This window comes from Euprymna scolopes, chromosome 18 (genome assembly GCF_053919585.1).
Source record: "Euprymna scolopes isolate OS-2025 chromosome 18, ASM5391958v1, whole genome shotgun sequence".
In the NCBI taxonomy this organism is placed as follows: domain Eukaryota; kingdom Metazoa; phylum Mollusca; class Cephalopoda; order Sepiida; family Sepiolidae; genus Euprymna; species Euprymna scolopes.
The window spans coordinates 9,383,160-9,403,946 of NC_136499.1; positions in this window are offsets into that span (position 1 = coordinate 9,383,160).

The window sequence follows — 20,787 nt, forward strand, 5'->3', positions numbered from 1 at the left end:
GTTCACATTACAATTGAACATCTGCATGTAAGTACAGTTAAGAAAGCAGAGTCCCGGAAGGAAGTTCCAAAACCCAGCAGTTCCGCGGAAGAAAATATTGGAGTAGAAGACTTTCTTACACCTAGGGATCTCTACTGTGTGCGGGTGAGATTTAGCTGTTTGTCGGATATGTTGGGGGTATTTACGTCGAGAGGGTAGAAGTGCTCGTAGTTCATCAGAGCATTCACCGTTAAAGTACTTGTAGAACAGGCGGAGGGATACAACATTTCGTCGATGAGGCATAGGCTGAAGCCTAGATGACAGTTCAGGACTTATCAGGTTGGTGACTTTCTTTGAATCCTGTCCACGAGTGATAGACTAGCAGCAGGTGCACCAGCCCAAATGTGACAACAATACTCCATGCATGTGCGAATGATGGCCTTATAGAGGTACAGAATACTTTCAGGCGAAAGTAGCTTTCTAGCACGATAGAGAGAGCCCACCCTCTTCGCAGCAGCGTTGATAATGCTCTCAATGTATCTATTCCAGTTCATACTTCCTGTGAATGTTATGTCGGGGAGTTTACAGGAAGTACTGTCAGGGACTATTGTTATTGTTGTTATTGTTAATGTTGGTTATGCTGATCAACGATTGAAACTTCTTTATAGTGCTTATGAGTTAGAATTCTCCATTCGGCATTAAGTACTCTTCCCGTATCGAAGCTATCTCGTAATCTGCAAGATTGCAGTTGTTTACAGTTTACGGTTGCAGGAAAGGCCGTAGACGTCTGACTCAAAACACTAATGAAAATGACGCAAGAGCACATTCATTCCATAGATTCACGGTTTTGTACATAAGACGTGTTTGGTTCTCACCTGCAGAAGTAGAGAGGACCAGAGAATGTAAAATCCTGATGATGGTCCACCCTTGATATCTACCAGAACTTAGTTATCCGAGTAGCCTTAAATGATTTTATTGTTAAAGTTATCGTTGTTTGTAGTGGAATTATTAACACCATTGTTCTTGTTGACAGTGGTCCCCCCTCGCCAATCTTTTTCAAAAAACACCCGACTAGCTGAAACCACCGTCAATAATTTTCCCCACTCCTTATCTGTGCCTAAATCAAAACGTAGATACCATGAACAAAGCTTCTTTCTTAGAACTGCACGCCTGCGGAACGCTGTTCCGCTTGCCTGTTTCTCTCCCGACTTCAACCTGGATGTCTTCAAGTCCAACACAAACAAATTCCTGATGAACCGCCCCCCTAAGTAATGACACCTTACCAATTCTCCAATACTATTGCTACACTATCCCTTTGATTACTGTACACACAATAACCATTATCCCCGAGTGGCCATTGGGCCTTGATAAGTGGTGAACTCCATGTAAAAAAAAAAGTCGTCATAAAGTAAAATAGTTATTTATTATTTATTAAGAAATACAAATTATAGAGAACAATTGACTGGGAAACAATTCTTTATGGAGATGACACGTGGACGATTTTATGTAGCTTTATTGCAATATATTTCATCTTAATATGTATACATATACATATATACATATACACACACACGCACATATATATATGGGCGTATATGTGTATGTATATATGTATATATGTATACATCTTACGTGTATGTATATATGTATATATGTATACATATCAATATGTATACATGTATACATATTAAGATGAATATATATATATATATACATATATATATATATATATATATATATATATATATATATATATATATATGTGTGTGTGTTTGAGGGAGAGTATAATTTTAGTATTACAAAAGTGTTCATTTTATTCTCCGAAGGGGGGTAATCTTATTAATAATAATTGTACTGGTTAGGTTAGATGGGGATGACATGCGAAAGATTCTATGTAGTTAATTGTAATATATATTTATAGCTTAATGTATATAAATATAATGAAACGATATATATACATATATATACATATATATATATACATACGTACATTCATCATATATATATATATATATATATATATATATATATATATATATATAGGGATGAGAGAAATACTTCTACTATTATTCAAATTTTCCTATTATTATACGAAGTATTAGGGGTAAGCTTATTATTAATAATAGTAGTGGATATATTAATAGTAGTATATGTATTGGTCTTATAAAGGCCTGGGTGCCTAAGAATAATATGATAAAGGGAGAAAGAGCGGACGAGAAGAAAAGCAATTTGCGAGAAAATATATAAGAGTAGTAAATTAGTATTGCAGCAAATAATAATAATAATAATAATAATAATAATAATAATAATAATAATAATAATAATAATAATAATAATAATAATAATAATAATAATAAACAATGTTCAAGCTAAATGAGGAAAATAAAAGAAACCTAAATAATAGAGTATTTAAAAGAAATATATATAAAAAAAAACTATAATAAATAAATGCATATAAAAGGCGAAATGCACTTGTGCGTACGGAACGAGAAAAACAGCTGAGAACGAATAATAATGAATAATGATAATTCTTTTTCTGGAAAAAAATATCCGGCTTAAAACAAGTTGGAAGTGCGGTTTAAGATAGATGGGGAGTTTCGTTGAAGGAGGAATAGAGAGGCGAGAGAAAGAAATAGAGATAGCTAGAAGGAAAAGAAAGAGAAGAAAAAGAGAAAGAGAGTGGAACGTACGGATGGAGGATGGAATAAAAAGAAGGAATGATTTTTATGGTCAAGCGTGAGTCACGTTGATTGGTCGTTGGCGAGACCGGAGGCGGTATGAGCCCGAAAGCATTCCTGGGGGGCAAAAGTGTTGAATTGAAAAAGCCGCAGGCGATTATTATTTCTTTTTTTTTTTTTTTTTTAGCTGGGGAGGGGGTACAATTCTCGAAGCAAAACCGATGTGGCTAAAATACAGAGCAAAATAGAATGAGGAAACAGTTATAGAGTGCTGTAATAATGATCAGAAAATGGAGCAGAAGACGAAGAAGAAGAAGAAGAAGAAGAAGAAAAGCAATAGAATAGGAATATACAGTAGAGGAGAAAGACGAAAAAGAAAACAAAGAAAATAAAGAAGGAGCGAGGAACAATAGGAATAAACGAAGACGAAGAAGATGAAAAATGAGGAAGAGGACGAAAAGGAAGACGAATACGAAGAAAACAACGACGAAGAAAAGAAAGGCTAAGGAGAAAAGCAAAAAAATCGAAAAAGAGGAGGAATACGAATTGACAAAAAAGAAGAAGAAGAGGAGGAGACGAGAAAGATAAGTCAGAGAGGCAAGGATTCAAAGAAAACCAAAATGAATGTGTCAGACAAGAAAGAAAATAATGTGTGATTAAAAAAAGGAAAAATAACAGGAAAGAGAGAAATATACTAAGATAGAGAAAGAAATAAAAGCGGCATAAAATGACTATAAGCTGAGAAAAAATGCCGAAAAACTGAAGAGAAAAATATAACACTCGGGAGGTGAAGAAAGGTGTAATTGATTAAAGAAACTGAACTTGAAATAATGAAATATTCCGGGACAGAAACAACATTGGGAGAGACTATACTATTAAATAATAACAGTACTAACAAAGACAAAATAAAGAAATGGCAAGAGAAAAAGATACAAAGAAAAAGTTTAGGGGAAATATAAAGAGATGAAATCTGTTGGAGAACACCATAACGGGAAAGTTAGATATAATATATATATATATATATATATATATATATATATATATACATATATATATATATATATATACATATATATATATATACATATATATATATACATATATATATATACATATATATATATATATATATATACATATATATATATACATATACATATATATATACATATATATATATATATATATATATATATATATATATATATATATATATGGGCTATGTGTTATCGTACTTTGCTCACTGTCTGTAGGGTTTTGTTTCGATATCAGCTCGAGTATTATTATTTTTTTTTTTTTACTTATAAGAATGTAAAAGCCCCGATGCTCGAAAGTCAACTAATTATGTATACAGATTTAACAGTTTTATCCAGCACCTGGGCAACGCCGGGTACATGTGCTAGTATTAAATTAATTATAGACGGAAATATGTATAAATATTTATTTTCTATCTATAGTACAGTGTTTTATACTTTCGCAATCATCAGTTCAGCAATTGACGATTGTCGTTGGTCGATAGACTCAAACCCCGCAGCAAAGCCAATTTTGACTCCATCAACGCTCTGATCCCCATCTGGCATCAATTGTGATGGATGGCTCTCGTCTGGGTGAGGCCCCGTGTTTTGACACGCTTCTGGGTTTGACCTTTACTCCTGATCTGAAATGGAACACGTACATCAAGTCTGTTGCCATAGTCGCTGGAAAGATGGTGGGATCCTTCTACCGCTCCAGAAGATATCTCACTACTGATGCAATTCTCTATCTATATAAAAGCCAAGTACGTCCAAGGATGGAATACTGTTGCCATATCTGGGCAGGAGCTGCTAAAAACAGCCTATCCTGCCTTGACAGAGTACAAAATAGACCTCGTGGCTTAGTGAGGGATGCCTTTTTCTCTACCCTGCAACCTCTTTCCCACGTTGCGAGCCTGTCCTTGTTTTATCGTTATTTCCATGGCAGGTGCTCATCTGAACTCCAATCTCTGGTCCCCCTTCGCCAATCTTTCACGAAAAACACCCGTCCAGCTGAATCCACTGTGAAAAATTTCCCCCACTCTATATCTGTGCCTAAATCAAAACGCGGATTCCATGAACAAGGCTTCTTTCTTAGAACTGCACGCCTGTGGAACTCTGTTCCGTCTGCCTGCTTCCCACCGGACTACAACTTGGATGTCTTCAAGTTCAATGTTAACAAATTCCTAATGAACCGCCCCCTTAAGTAAACACTTCATCAAATCTCCACACTAACGTAATGTACTTGCAATAACCCTTATCCCTGAGTGGCTTCCTGGCCTTGATAAGAGGTGGTCACTGTGTAAAAAAAAAAAAAAATTAGCAAGAAACGTTATCCATGGGTCAACATCAACTGCCACGAGAATCAAGGAAAATTTAACGTTCAGAAAGCCAAATACAGGCATATGTTTATTGAGACGATCAAAAGTGATCAAGCGATCGGAAATCATGATCACGCACAAGGCCACGGACCGATTTTTTTGTTTCTTAGACAGTTTAAGAACTTTTTAAAAGGGCTTAATATTATAAATTATTATTATTTATCTCTAGAGACAGGTGCTTCATGCTTTCGCAATAATCAATGCAGGAAGTAACGATTACTGCTGATCAAACCTCACAAAGCCACCGAAGCCACATGTTTCTCCGTTAGCAACATATATATATATATATATATATATATATATATATATATATATATACATATATATATATATATTGTATTTTGTGTAAAAAAAGTTGTAAGATGAGATGAGTCATTGGTACCATCGGTTTCAAGCCCGATGATAAGGACCGCTTTAGATATGCATATCAAGCTCTCTTCAGCCAATACTCATGATGAGTCTTAATTATCGGAATTGAAACCGACGGTACCAATGACTTTTCTCTTCTAACAAATTTCTGTACACAAAATACAAAATATAAATACGCTCTTATTTTTCGGATTTTCCTTTTAATTGAACGCTCTGCTGGATTTCTTTTTCCAAAAAACAACTAATCATATATATATATATATATATATATATATATATATATATATATATATATATATATATATATATATATATATATATATTATTTTTAAAATATACATTTTGGTGCAAAAATAATGTCGTTTTTATATATACAGTTGGACGACAAAAACATTTTTTTCACTAACCTAACACCGCCCACATACACACACACACATATATATATATATATATATATAAATATATATATATATATATATATATATTTAAAAATTAGAGGGTTCCATCAGTCTTTAACAGACTATGGATACATACGAAGGGCTGACTGCGCGTGAAATTTTTGTGGCATAATGTGCGTAATTTCCAAACACACTCCTCCTGAGTCGGCATAGTTATATAGCAGTGGCAAGTGAAGTGTATTTACAAGACGACTGAAAACAAATGCCGAGATAAGCGGAGGGCACCTACAGCGCCAAGAATTCCCAAATTGTCAGCCATCTGGCATTAATCAGGCTCAACTTTGCTTAACTTCGGTTTTCTGACAAGAACCGGTGTGTCAACGCGATTATATATATATATATATATATATATATATATATATATATATATACTAGCATGGATACCTAGCGTTGCCAGGGTCGACATGAAGTTCGGTTTGGCCACACCTGCTATATTAAGAATATTGATCAGTTTTTCATTAGTATGTGAACTCCATCGTTACCCCCACCAAAATTTAAAAGATAAAAAAACCTATGAAAACACGAAAAGTTACCCCGCCCCACGAAAAAAGCAGAAGTACGTGACAAACTCTCCACCAGATATTTCAGCAGAAGTGATACGAAGAGAAACTATTTTCCGGATATTGAGCACCTTTTTATGACTATATTCAAATTGAAGCGAATTTCTTTTATGCTACCTCAGTCTAGAAAGATTTGTTATGACGGTATGTTGTAACGAAAACAAACTGTAAATAATTCAGTTTCAAAAATACCAAAGTAGAATTTGTGTTAACCGAAATACACGTTTTTATGTTATAAAAATGATGAGTTATGACTTATCGTGTTATTAAAAGAAAAAAAATTAGCAGTTACGATGTCAAAAAAATGTGAAAAAAAAACTGGCAAAACAAGTAAATTAAAATTGTTTTTTTGTTGTTGTTTTAAATAAAGAATCCACTGGACCACAACGTTAATTGCGAAATCACGGAAATGGTTTTATTTGAACTGATTCCTAAAATAATGTTTGAAAGTTTGTGTGATTTATTTTATGTTTGATTATGCGCCGAAAAAGAAAAGAAAAACAAACAGAACAAAGTTAGCGTCCAGGGGAAATAACCCAAAACTCAAATAACTCAAACAGGTTTATAAAAAAATCGATTTTGGTAAAAATAAATTAAATTAAATATGTTATCAATATAAATTACATTTAAATAATAAACGTAAATAGAACACTTAAAACACAACTCTCACTATAAACAATAACTAACACACCGCTATTTAATAAATCGATTTTCCTTTATGTAATATGCAAATGCCACCACATCTTAATCGGCTAGTTTGCAAAAATCATACTTCATATAGGAATTAATGAAGTATTAATCTAATGGAACTTTTGTATATATTAATCAAATTGTGAACAAACAAATAAACAAGCAAACAGACGGGAATACGAATTATATATATATATATATATATATATATATATATATATATGGCGATTAAGCTACACTGAATATTCCGCGTTTGATCAACTCTAGGATTCTTCAGGCTTATGGAAAAGGAGGGCGAGCGATAAATAGATATCACATATATAGAGAGAAAGGGCTGAAGAAAGGAATGAAAACAAAAACAGAAAAAAAAGATTGTAAACCAAATAGTTAAAAAGGCAATTGGATAAAATAGAAACAGGCAGTCGAGAAATAATACTACATAGAGGAATGGATAAAAAAGAGATAGAAGAAGAAGAAGAAGAAGAAGAAGAAGAAGAAGAAGAAGAAGAGAAAATTGGTATTAGAAGAAGAATAAAAGCGATAAAGAAATCTATAAAAGGTGGAAAGAGATGGAAATACAAAGGAGATGGGAATCTTATAAAAAAGGAGATGAAGCTGTCCGTTCAAAATGTAGATGTGCTAGACGGGAATATACATTAAGAGAGGAAGATTGTATTAGATATAATCGAGAACGGGATTGCAAAATGCAGATTTGAACAAGACACTTTTAGATAGAGAAAAGAATCTAAGTGTAACACTAGAATAGGGGATAGGTTATTGTTACATCATTCAGTAATAACAATTGGAATGATAAAAAGGCACAAATAAGGAAAGAAAGAGATACGAAATGTAGCAGAGATAAAATAAATTGTAATTAAATGTAATAATAAGACAAAGAACAATGAACGAAGAACAAAAACGGACAAAGAAAAAGAAGAAGAAGAAGAAGAAGAAGAAGAATTTGATACTGAAAAGAAAGTACCAGGTTAACGGATGAAAGAGTATTAGCAGAGCACGAAGAAAATAAACTGGAATACAAAATTGACTGTTTAGGGCATTGCCCAACAATATTGTAATAATTATTTTGTTTTATTGTTTATATAATAATATGATAGCGTGTGTGTTATTTTGTGTGTCACGCTTACATTTGTTTTCTTCCGAGTGACTGTCGTTTAATTTTTATGACCTTCCATTTCTTGTAATAAATATTTTTTTTAATAAGTTTTAGTTTCGGTTTCGATTATATTAAGTGGCACCTAAGTTATCTATTTTTTTTATAAATAATTTTAAGAATCTTTCATAAGTTTTGTTTTCGGTTTCGATTATAGCTGAAAGAACTTAAGTTATATATATATATATATATATATATATATATATATATATATATATATATATATATATATATTTCTTCAGAGGTTTCGGATTCAAGCTGATGCACCCAAATCATATGGGTCTTACTTTTTTATCTTTAAATCGCAACTTTATAATATATAAGAATCAATAGCAAATTGGCTCTATAATAATATCTAAGAAATCTGCATGAATAAAAAATATCATATTTAAGAATACGTTACGACTTACGCCGGGCGCCCCTGCTAGGTTAGATAAATACTATTGTAGGTTTCCCACACTCCTTGTCTGTGCCAAAACCTAAATGTAGATTCCATTAACAAAGCTTATTTCTTAGAACCGTACGCCTGTGGAACTCTCGTCCGATTACCTGCTTTCCAGCTGACTACAATCTGATTGTCTTCAAGTCCAATGTAAACAAGTTCTTGATGAACCGTCCCTCTAAGTAATCCAATTTGCAAAATCCCCACTACTTATTTTTTACTACGCTATAATCGAATTAACTAATGTATACCCATTAACCCTTATCCTTGAGTGGTATAGGGGCCTTGATAAGTGGCGATTCCTGTGTAAAAATATCAGGACATCTTCATTTACGCTAGACATCCACAGAATGCCAACATCAACATATTACATATGAAATAGTCCGCTCTGAAAATTTCACAAGTCACGCTAGTGTATATTGTTACATGTTATACTGAACCAAGTAATTCTGGGAAAAATGTGATTTCATATGCTTACAGTGTATGCATATTCAAATATCTAATCATATATTTATATTTATATAATATGCACCATTTTTGCAAACCAGTATTTTTTAAAAGTTTCTATGATTCAAGTTCTTTATATTTAAAAATATTGATTCATGGCATTGGGTTTGTTTTGTTTACCGATATACGAGATTTTGTTGCATATTGAAGGAGATAGCTCCCGGTAATTAGAGAAACGGATTAATTAGGATCGAAAATAATATTTATTAAAGGAGAATGCTGGAATCGAACTTAGTGATCAAAAATTAAAACGAATACATATTGCTATTTGAATGCGATTTCAGGAATGAAGTGAATTTTCCATTGTAGTTAGAAATAACTATAAAAACAATGTTAGGCCTAATAAACAATCAATTAAGGAATGTTCTTTGTGTTGCCAGAATAACTTGTGGGACTCATATGTAATATGTAAAGTCCACGTGAAAACATTCACGTTTGAGCACGTTCTGACGTCACAAAGAAAGATAGTCCAATATATTAAGTTATTTAAGGTTTAAGACGTGCAGTTTAGAGTTCAGTTAGAGTCGAGAAAGTTTGCAGTTGAGAGAGGAGAGTTGGGTTAGCCTAAGCCCCTTTCAGAAATGAAGCAGAAAGGAAAACAAGACAATGTAGGAAAGCTAAACGCCATCGAATTCCCACCATTCTCATCACCAACTGGAATAAATGTCTTTAAGTTATTTGTAAGCTTTTGTCTTCGTCGCCATTTAAACCGCAAGGTAATGTGTTTTTGTCTTCGTGCGTGCAAAAGAACTTTATTATAAACCCTTTCCTAAGTGTAACTGTATCCTCTCACAATAATGTATCTTCCCCCTTCGTTTGCACGTCTCTCTCTCTCTCTCTCTCTCTTCACCTATATCAGCCTCCTGTTTATAATATGAGCTCACAAAGTAACTGTCTCATCGTCGTTGCTGTGTAACTTGTTTTATAAACGACGTAACGTCCTGTATTATATGTCGCGTCTCCATTATGACCCACCCGCAACACAACAGACATTGATTTGGTACCCCCACTATTCAATATTATTTCGTTATTTAATGTCAAATCCGATCATAGTAAAAGTTTTTATGCTTCCATTTTTTATGTCTTTAATATTTATTCTTAGAGTTTGATTTGGTTTCATTAGCAAACGTGTCTTGACTTTGATTTTGCAGAACATGACTGAGGTTTTAGGGTTAGGATTAGGGTTAGAAAAGCCAGTATTTTCAAACAGCCTGATTTGTGAAGACAAGGGGCATACTGAGGAAAAAGAAAATTTATGATAGTATTTAAAAGAGAGAAAAGGGAAAGAAAGGAAAAAGATTACAATGAGAAGGGGATAAAAGGAAATAATTAGAAATGAATAAACAAATTTAAAATATATAAACAGAATTAGTAAGCAGATAAATAATTAAAAAAGCGTTGTAGAAAAAACATTCAAACAATCAAACAAACCCCCATTTTAGTGTTTCTTACATAATTTTCATGAATACACTTTGATTTTTTTCTTTATTAGAAGTAAGTCACCCAGCTTTGTCTTGTTGTAAAATACACTCAAATATCATGTTTTAATTCATGCAGCATTCGTATTAATTATTATAGAGTCAATCCTCAATCGATTATTATATGTTATATTGCACCAAATATGTAGTAGTAATTGCAAAAGTAAAATAAAATATCAAGTAAATAGCTTCAACTAGAATAGCAACCAAAATATATAGCGCTTCGGTCTAAGTTGTTACCGTTTGAGCTTTTGTTAGTTGAATAAGTAGTTTAAAATCAACGACTTTAACAAATAAATGAATATATTTGCGCATGCCTACAAATGACAAATTTAGTCACGTTGTAAGTCCCTTTTTTGTTGTTAGTTTTGATTTATTAGCAGCTATTTTTATCGGCTAAATAACGTAAAACAAGGGTCTATAAAAAACGCAATAATTTGATATGCGTCGCACCGCTCTGGGATCTTTCATCTCGCAGGAGATTCATTTTGAAAAAATTAAGGCAGACAGACAAACATAATAAATTTATAAATTAGATTAATTATGCATTTATTGAAATCAAAATCAAAGACGAGATCACTAAAATGATTTTTGTTTACAATTCGTATTGAAATAAATTGTGACATATATACATAAAAAAAGGAATTTTCAGGAATAAATACTTTCTCGTCTAGTGGCAGTACAGCTATCAGACAAGTGCTCGAGTGGGTTAAACGTCTTTCCATTACCAGTACATTTATGTGGGGTTGTTTTTTTATATCATGTATATATTAATAACTTATATAACTTATAAACTTATATATAAACTGTATAAATTAATAACTTATAAAATGCATGTCGAAATACGTCATTTTCATTCACGAATCAGCAAAATTACTAATTACACTGTGCAACACTAAAAAAAGTACAGGATACCTGCAGCAATTTTTGTATACCTAGTAACGTGGGCATTTTATTTCTGGCTTTCTTTTTGTTGAATTAGGTATAATTTGTGCAAAATTGCCGCAGACGTAAATTTCAGTAAAAACGTGAAAAATGGGTTACTGACGACTTTGCAGTCACATATTATGTGTATTAAATTATAAATCTTAAGAGAAAAACACAGTTTAATATACACATATTATGTAAATTATTTGTTAAATCATTTATTTGAATCATTTATTTGCTAAAGTCAGTTGAAATGAGCTATTTTTCCAGATTTAAGGGAGCTAGATGACAGAGCTAGCTTGGTTAGCATAATATTTTCTAGACCAAGGGCTAATTTTTTCAAAAGTAAAAACATAATGCTGTAGCACATGGTTTGGTGTTCACCACCTTTCGAAAAGCCATGGTATTCGTCAAGAAAGGCATTTTTTTAATGTAGGCTAAAAAAATCAAGGAAAACAAGTTAAAACCTGCCTAAGAACCTTATTTGTAGGGCACGGGAAAAAATCTGAGGGTTAAAAATAGATATCCATTTAATAAAGTATTTTTTAACTAAAAACTACAATAAAGACCGGATTATTGTGTATTTTAATGGTTTAAACATAAAGGGGCATTTTATACATTCTTTTCTGAAAATTTACTAAATTAAATGCAAGAAATAGAAATGAAATTTATCAACCCCTTACTTTATGTACGAAAGAATCTAATAACTTGCTAGTGGACGTTTATAATGGCTTAACATGTTCACATTATGGAATCCTTATTTTTCTTTATAAAACAATTTACTTTTTTTCTTGTCTTTATTCTTTAGATGCAGTATAGGCTTTGACGATGACTTCAAGGCAGTGCAAAAATGATCCAAGCAAATTCTGCTACATATGTGACGAATTAACATTTGCTAAAGAAAGGCGCAGCATTACCAGCCATATCAAGAAATTGTACAAGGCGTACTTTCATTTTGATATAGGAGACCAAAACAAGTCATGGGCTCCTCATGCCTGTTGCCTTACATGTGTGAAAACATTGAGCACATGGTATGCAAAAAAGAATGTTCACATGAAGTTTGGTGTGCCAATGATTTGGCGAGAGCAGAAAGATCATTCTAATGATTGCTATTTTTGTCAGCAAGACTATACGGGCTGTACAACAGCAAAAAAAAAGAAACACATTGTTTACCCAAATTTGCAATCAGCAATGCGCCCAGTTGAACACTCAAAAGAATTACCTGTACCAAAACCTCCTGATCAGGAAATGTGGAGTTCAAGCAGTGAGGATGAACATTACAGTGATGAAATAGTAGAATTTTCTAATTCAGAAAGCAATAATAAACCAATACTATTTTCTCAAGATGCTCTAAATGACTTATGCAGAGATCTTTATTTAACCAAAGACAAAAGTGAACTTCTTGCATCAAGGCTTAAAGAACGAAATCTTCTTAGAAAAGGTGTGAAAATAACATTGTACAGAAAACGTGCACAAAACTTGCATGTTTTGTTCACTTTGACAGATGATTTATGCTTCTGCAATGACATTGTTGGACTTTTTGAAGAGCTGGAAATACAATATGATAACACCAACTGGGGACTTTTCTTAGATCCATCCAAGGAAAGCATAAAAGCCGTTTTGCTTCACAATGGGAACACCCTGCCATCTATTCCTATAGCTTACAGCACAACCGTGAAAGAATCATATGAAAATTTAAAATATTTTAGCAAGCATACATTATGAAGTCCATAAATGGCATGTTTGTGCAGATTTCAAGGTTATAGCCATGCTCACTGGCCTTCAGCCAGGCTATACTAAATGTTGTTGCTTCTTGTGCTTATGGGACTCTAGAGCAAAAGCTGAACACTATGTACGCAAGCACTAGCTTGCTAGAGATGAAATTGAGCAAGGAAAACATAACATCAAACACAAACCACTTCTGCAAAGTGATAGAATCCATTTACCACCTTTGCATATTAAAATCGGTTTGTTCAAGCAGTTTGTGAAAGCACTAGACAAGGATTCCTTGGCATTTGCATATCTTGCAGAAAAGTTTCCTTCATTAAGTCGAGTTAAAATAAAAGAAGGTATCTTGATAGGTCCCCAAATTCGAAAAATTGTTTTTGACGAAACTTTTAACACACATCTCACGAGAAAAGAAAAATGTGCCTTTGAGTCATTCAAGAAAGTTTGTGATAACTTCCTGGGAAAACATCGCACAGAAGACTATGTGCAAGTTGTGAATGATCTATTGCATCATTTTCATGATATGGGATGTAACATGTCTCTAAAAGTTCATGTGCTCCACTCTCATTTGGATTTTTTTGCTGAGAATCTTGGCCATGTGAGTGATGAACATGGCGAAAGGTTCCATCAAGATATTTCATTAATAGAAAAACGTTTTAAAGGAAAATGGAACACTGGTATGTTGGCAGACTACTGCTGGAATTTAAGAGAGTTAAGAGGACAAATGTTGTTTAAACTGGTGAATTCGGTGTTTTTTTTTCAAAATAATTAATAATAAAGTACTTGAAAATGGTACCTAATCCAGAGAAATAAATGTCAGATTTGGAATCAGCATACTTTTCTTACACCGAAACAGGTCTTATATGTCTTGTACTTTTTTTTTCAATTCAAATTTGTTGCACAGTGTTATTATGACGTCGCTAAATTCTAAATTTCGCCATTTTTAAATAGCCTTGAAATAAATGTAGCGTCATCGACTAAAATCTAACCATTTTTAATAAAGAGATTTTTCAAATTTACTTTTGTTTTATTATTTTCAAATATCGTTGTGTGATGATTCTATTTTACGGTAAAAAAAAAACCCAGATAATATTCCTGTTGTTGTTTTTTTTTTGTTTCTGTATTTTTTTAACTTTTCAGATTGGCATTAATAATTTGTATAATTGGGATTATTCGGACTACTGTCTTCATCTTGAGTTTTATTTTCATAATGTTTCAAGCGGTGTACCTTGTCGAATTATATATGGTCTCTGAACTTCTTCAGGTGTATCTTGTTTAACTCGGGTATATTTCTGTCGAATTCGGGAACCGCACGGAGTTTAGAATAGAATCCTTTATTAAATATAGGCGGGTAGTATACTCTCATTTCGTTAGCCGGGACTGAATAGAAGTAATAAGTACATTCGCCATCATATTTTCAGTGTAAGAGAATTGAATTTCTTGTTTAGTCAGCAATTTTGAATAGAATAAATAAATTAAGGGTTCCTATAAAAATCCCGTGCAAATTCTCGACTTCGACAGAAATATAACCGACGTCAAGTGAAAAACACTTCAGTTCGCCGAAATACATCTGGAGAATGTCAGAAGTTATATTGACCGAAACGTTGTGTAAGTGACACTCAAGATGACGACAATAGTCCGAAGAATATAAAAAGTACAGATAATATTAACTGTTGTAAAGATAATAAATGGCTAAAATTTTAATTTATATAAATAAAACAGTAGATGCACGTATGTGTCTCTGAGTGAAAATATTTCAGGGATAATCTCATAAACTACTGATCACATTACATTGAAACTAGCAGGAAGGTGATGATACACCAAATTTGTTCAGATGGATGAATAGAGCAAGTTGAAATGTAGAATGTTAATTTAAAGTTGCCGGCATATTTCCATTAATGTTTCGCATACGCAAATAAATTCATAGCTTGGAGTGGTTTAATTTAAAATCTTCCTTATCTATCTGTCCGAAGCTCGAACGGAAAAAAGATTGCGGCTTGGCGGGCTAAATGTTTTGGTTTCGCTTCTTACTGATGGCATCTAAGTAATTTTTTTTTTGATTTTTGCAATCAGTAATATATATATACTACGTATCAAATTATTAACGAGTTTACATTTATTAAAATATTTAAGGAACGAGTGAATAAAAATCCATGAAACTTTGAGAAAGTGCTTACAATACTTGGAAATTAAAGTATTTAAAGCAGTCTTAGCGAAACTATGGCAGAAGACAGAACTATCTGGTAATTTCAGTGTGTCAAGTTATTACCGAGGTTGCGAAAAAACACAATATACCCATAATTTGTTTAATGAAATAATTTTCAAACATTAAATGAACTAGGAAAATCCGTAGAGCACAATAACTGCATAACAATTTCTTCGTTGACATAATTAGTAAGGGATACACGATTCTTTTTTATGAATGACTTGTAAAAGAGGTTGGTCAACAGAATTAGTCGAATTTGTGTTTTCATCAACAGTTATTCCTCGCGATACTACCTGGCCGTACCTCATGGAGAGCATTCCCCAACTCATCTTTGCTCTTAAATTGGCGTCCATTTTCATAGAGACGTCGCTTGATGATGCTCCAAAGGATCTTAATTGGGTTAAAATCTGGTGAATTCGCAGGCCACTCCATCTTTCGTAGCCCAGAGAACCCCAGTTGTTTCAAACACTCTTTGCTTTTGTTTACTGCATGCGAGGGAGCATGTTTCTGCATAAAAATAATGGTTCTTCTGAACGTCAACTTTTGCTTCTTCAGCCATGGTTCCAAAGTCTCCTTCATAAAAGCTATGTAAGCATTGGGCGTCACTTTTACGTCTTCTGGGATTCTCCATGGGCCAACTAAAAGACCTCCGATAATCCCAGCCAAAATCATTATCCCACCACCACCTTGTTAGCGCCTTAAACGCTGATAACGATGTCGTCCATCTAGGACCCATCCCTTGCTCCAGACATCTGGGCCATCAAGCGTGACACGCACTTCATCCGTGAACAAAACTTTGAAAAACTCCGTTTTCATGTTGTCCTCTGCCCATTTCAATCGTGTTCGTATGTGATGTTGCTTTAAGGAAGGTTTTCTCACGGTTGTAACAGACTGTGCCACTTCTTTCAGAAGGCGATATCGAGTACTTTTTGAGACATTCTTCAATCCGGCTTGGTCAAAGACTTCTCGACTTGTCTGCTCAGGGTTCTTAACAACTTCACGTTTAATTTGGAGTAGAGAACGGCGTGAAACAACTCTAGATTTATCTTTATCAGCTCTCTTACGTACGTTTGTAGGGTACTTGACAAAGTTATTCACAGTTTGATGGTATCTTCCTATCATTTTCGATATTTCGATGGTAGTGTTACCTTTTGCTAGCTGTTTTGTAATAGTACGCTTTTCAGACTAATCAAACCACCTTTATTGACGAAAAAAATAATAATTGACACACGTCAAATACCGTGGATTCAGCAATTACGATGGCAAGTTTTTTACATTGCGCGAAACAGTAAGAAAATTCCACAGTACGCGCAGCTCAGCATTGGCAACGTTTCCGAATTTTTGATACGAAACTCCGGGTAAGTTTCTGAAACGGGTAACAAAATATTATCTCGTCAATAATTTGAAATGCAGTATATATACATATATATATATATATATGTATATATATATATATGTATATATATATATATATATGAACACACAGCCGTAATAAAAATATACGTAATCTGCATGTATAAAAATATATTTAAACCGATTTTACGAATTAGCAAGACCGCCCTCCCACACTAGTAAATAAATAACAATTATACAGATTTCACGAAAGAGTATTCTTTTTTAACCTGATGGTATTGATACTGGCACACAAACACACACACATATATATATATATACATACATATATGTACATATATATATATATATATTGTTTGCGATACATTTTGAACGAATTCGTTTATTTACAAAATGAACATGTTACCTTAAGGTTCATTAAAGAATACTTTTATTTCCACTAATCTGATGTCCCTATATATATATATATATATATATATATATATATATATATATATATATATATATATATATATATATATATATCATTTGATCACTTATTAATTGCAGCGAAAAGTCATTCAATATTTGTGAAACGTTATATGTCATAAGAAACGACAAAAAAGTGATTTGGAGTAAAATGCACGAGATGATCATATTTTCAATAAAGTAGTTGTTTCCACGAAATAAACATGGTTCTATTTTGATAAATCCATTTCTTTTCTTGTTATTTTCGTTCCGTTTTTTTTTAAACAAAATTCATTGCAAAAGGCGGGCAAAATATTAAGAATTTTAATTAACATTGCTTGTTAAAAAAGAAATATTGCGTCGTCAGTTGTCGATTCTGGTTTTACTTTTGAGATGCGTTCCTTTCGTCGCAATCAGGAATTCGTTTGTCATTGAAAATGGCGGGCATTGTTTTTTTTTTAACTTTGTAATGGAAAGTCGTCTGAGTTAGTCTGCGTCACGGGTGGTTTATTCAAAAATTGCACCCCGCTCTCATCAAGCACGAATCATGTCACTATAAAGCGGGTCTATTCATCAAGGCCATGCTTTCTTTTTTTTTCTCCTCCCTTTTCTCTTTCTTTTACGCACTCATACTTATATTTTCTCATGTTGTCTCTATTTTTTTTTGTGAGCCATACTCTCTTATAACCTTTTTTCTTTCTTTCCTTCACTCACCTTGTCTTATTATCCCTCTATCTCTGCCACGCTGTCTTATTCTATCTATTATTTTTTGTCCTTTTCTTTCTGTCTCTCCCTCTCGCTACACAGACACACACAGACACACAGACACACACACACACACACACATATATATATATATATATATATATATAGTTTTCAATTCTTTCATTGACGTGCAGATTTCATGGTTAAATGCGTGAGTCCTTACTGAATCCTTATAACGTAATGATAGTAAGCGGCAGTAAAAACGCATAATCCATTGATATTTGTATTTTTGCGTGCGCTCTTTGTCGTGCTTGTTTCAAATAGCACTCCCATTGTTAACTACGTAGATTTAGTGGACGTATCTTACCGATAGATCCGGTCTTGTTTTCTTTCTTGTCACTTGACTGACAACAGACGAATGGGTGCGATCGTCTGACGGCCTTATTTTTTTTCCAACGCATAGCAAACGCAGAGGCACATGCAAACGCACAGCTAACCACACACATCCGTAAGCTTTAATCGCATAAAAAGGTTTCCGTGATTGAGCCATCTTTTTTTTTAATCGAAATCTAAGTTTCTATATCCTTACCTTATCACGAGAACGAAGTGACACACAAGCTAAGGTTTTGATGTAAAGAAAAATGTAGCTTTCTAAAAACAGGCCCACTTTAAATTGGACCAAGAATAAAAACTGAATTTCTCTTCACGTGAGAAATGATAGAATGCGCGCTACACACGAAAGCCATATTGTAACAAAATATAAAAGTTTCAATTTCTACAATTATTGTGTCGGACGAAAATGGCACAAAATACTTATTAAAGACATTGTCTGATGTTGCGTACATGCAGGTGCATTTTGTCTAATCTTAACATATAGTCATGCATATCAATCCGAGTCCTTTTAGTTCGTTTTTTCATTGGTCGATCTTTCCTAAGTTAGTCTGTCACACTAAAGTGTTATACTTTCTGTGTTGTTTTAAGCTTCCTTCAAGTATCTTTCTATAACGCTCCGTCCTTAACAGGTCTTTCTCACTCTTGTGAGAAAGAGTATTTCATATATATATATATATTGTATTTTGTGTAAAGTTGTTAGATGAGATAAGTCATTGGTACCGTCGGTTTCAAGCCCGATAAGTAGGACCGTTTTAGATATCCATATCAAGCTCTCTTAAGCAAATACTCATGATGAGTATTGGCTGAAAAGAGCTTGATATGCATATCTAAAACGGTTCTAATTATCGGGCTTGAAACCGACGGTACCAATGACTTATCTCATCTAACAACTTTCTGTCCACAAAATACAAACTATAAATACGCTCTTATTTTTCGGATTTTCTTTTAAATTGAGCACTCTGCTGAATTTCTTTTTCCATATATATATATATATATATATATATATATATATATATATATATATATATATATATAAGTAAATTTTTGGTACAGCAGAATGGAAGGAGAAATTTCAGAGGAAACATAATTTAATTTAAATACCAAAAAAGAAAACAAGAAATGGGCAGGTGAAATTAAAATTTTTCCCTAAGGCCTTATCGTCTGACCCTCTAAGAGGAAACGTCAGAATGATAGATTAAAAACTAAGAAAACGAATGAGGGAAGAGGGGAACTTTGGTTACAGTTGGAAGAACAGTGGAGAAAAAAAAATCTCACTGTTCAGGTGGTTTTAAATCAATGAATATCTCCAACTAATGTCTAAGAATCTTTTGTCTACACAGGCTAGGTCGAGAGTTGTTAATAACTAACGCCTCAATGATATTGAGATGATAGTTCGACCTAGCACTGTATAAAACAGAAAACCACCCATCGGAATATTGATCGGCACACCTATTTATACTCAACAGGTGATCGCCAATGGCAGACTCATGAGCCTGGGAGTGCCCGGATGCTCTCGAAATCTGGTGTAGTCGAATATCCCGAGGGATATGTTGGGATATTCTCATTTCTAATCTTTGGGACGTTTTGCCAACGTAGTCAGCTCCACACTGACAAACGAATTTATAAATAACAGAGTTCTTTTGAATGGTTGGCAAAACATCTTTACGAAAAGAAGAGAAAAAGGTTCGAGTAGTGTAAACTACTCTAAGCATAGTAGCTGGAAAACATCGTTGAGTAGCAGAAGAAATCCTTTTAACAATATGAAGGCCATCAGGACCCAACCATGGTAATTTTAGATAAATGGGACAACGTGATGGACCAATATGTTTACCGCTATTAAATGTAGTAATTTTACGTTCAATAGTAGATTTTATTATGTTAATGGGATATCCATTATTAAGAAAAATAGTTGTAATTTCACCAAATTCCGTATCAAGACGGTTTGGTGAACAAATCATAAGTGCACGATGCGTAAGAGCGCTAATGAGGTTTATTTTTCTAGACTGAGGGGCAAAAGAAAACCAATTAAGATAGAGCCATGTAAATGTAGGTTTTCTATAAACAGAGGTCTCAAACGTAGTACCAACTTTAGAAACACGAACGTCGAGGAATGGGAGAGAGCTACAGTCTTCAACCTCCATAGTAAATTGTAAAGATGGATGCAGGTTGCAAAGAAGACCAAGAAACTGTTTAGCTTCGCTCCGAGAGGGAAAGCATGCAAAAGTATCATCAACGTAGCGTGTGTAGAATGCTTGCTTAATAATTTTGGAAAATAATTCGTTTTCCAAAAATCCAACGAAAATG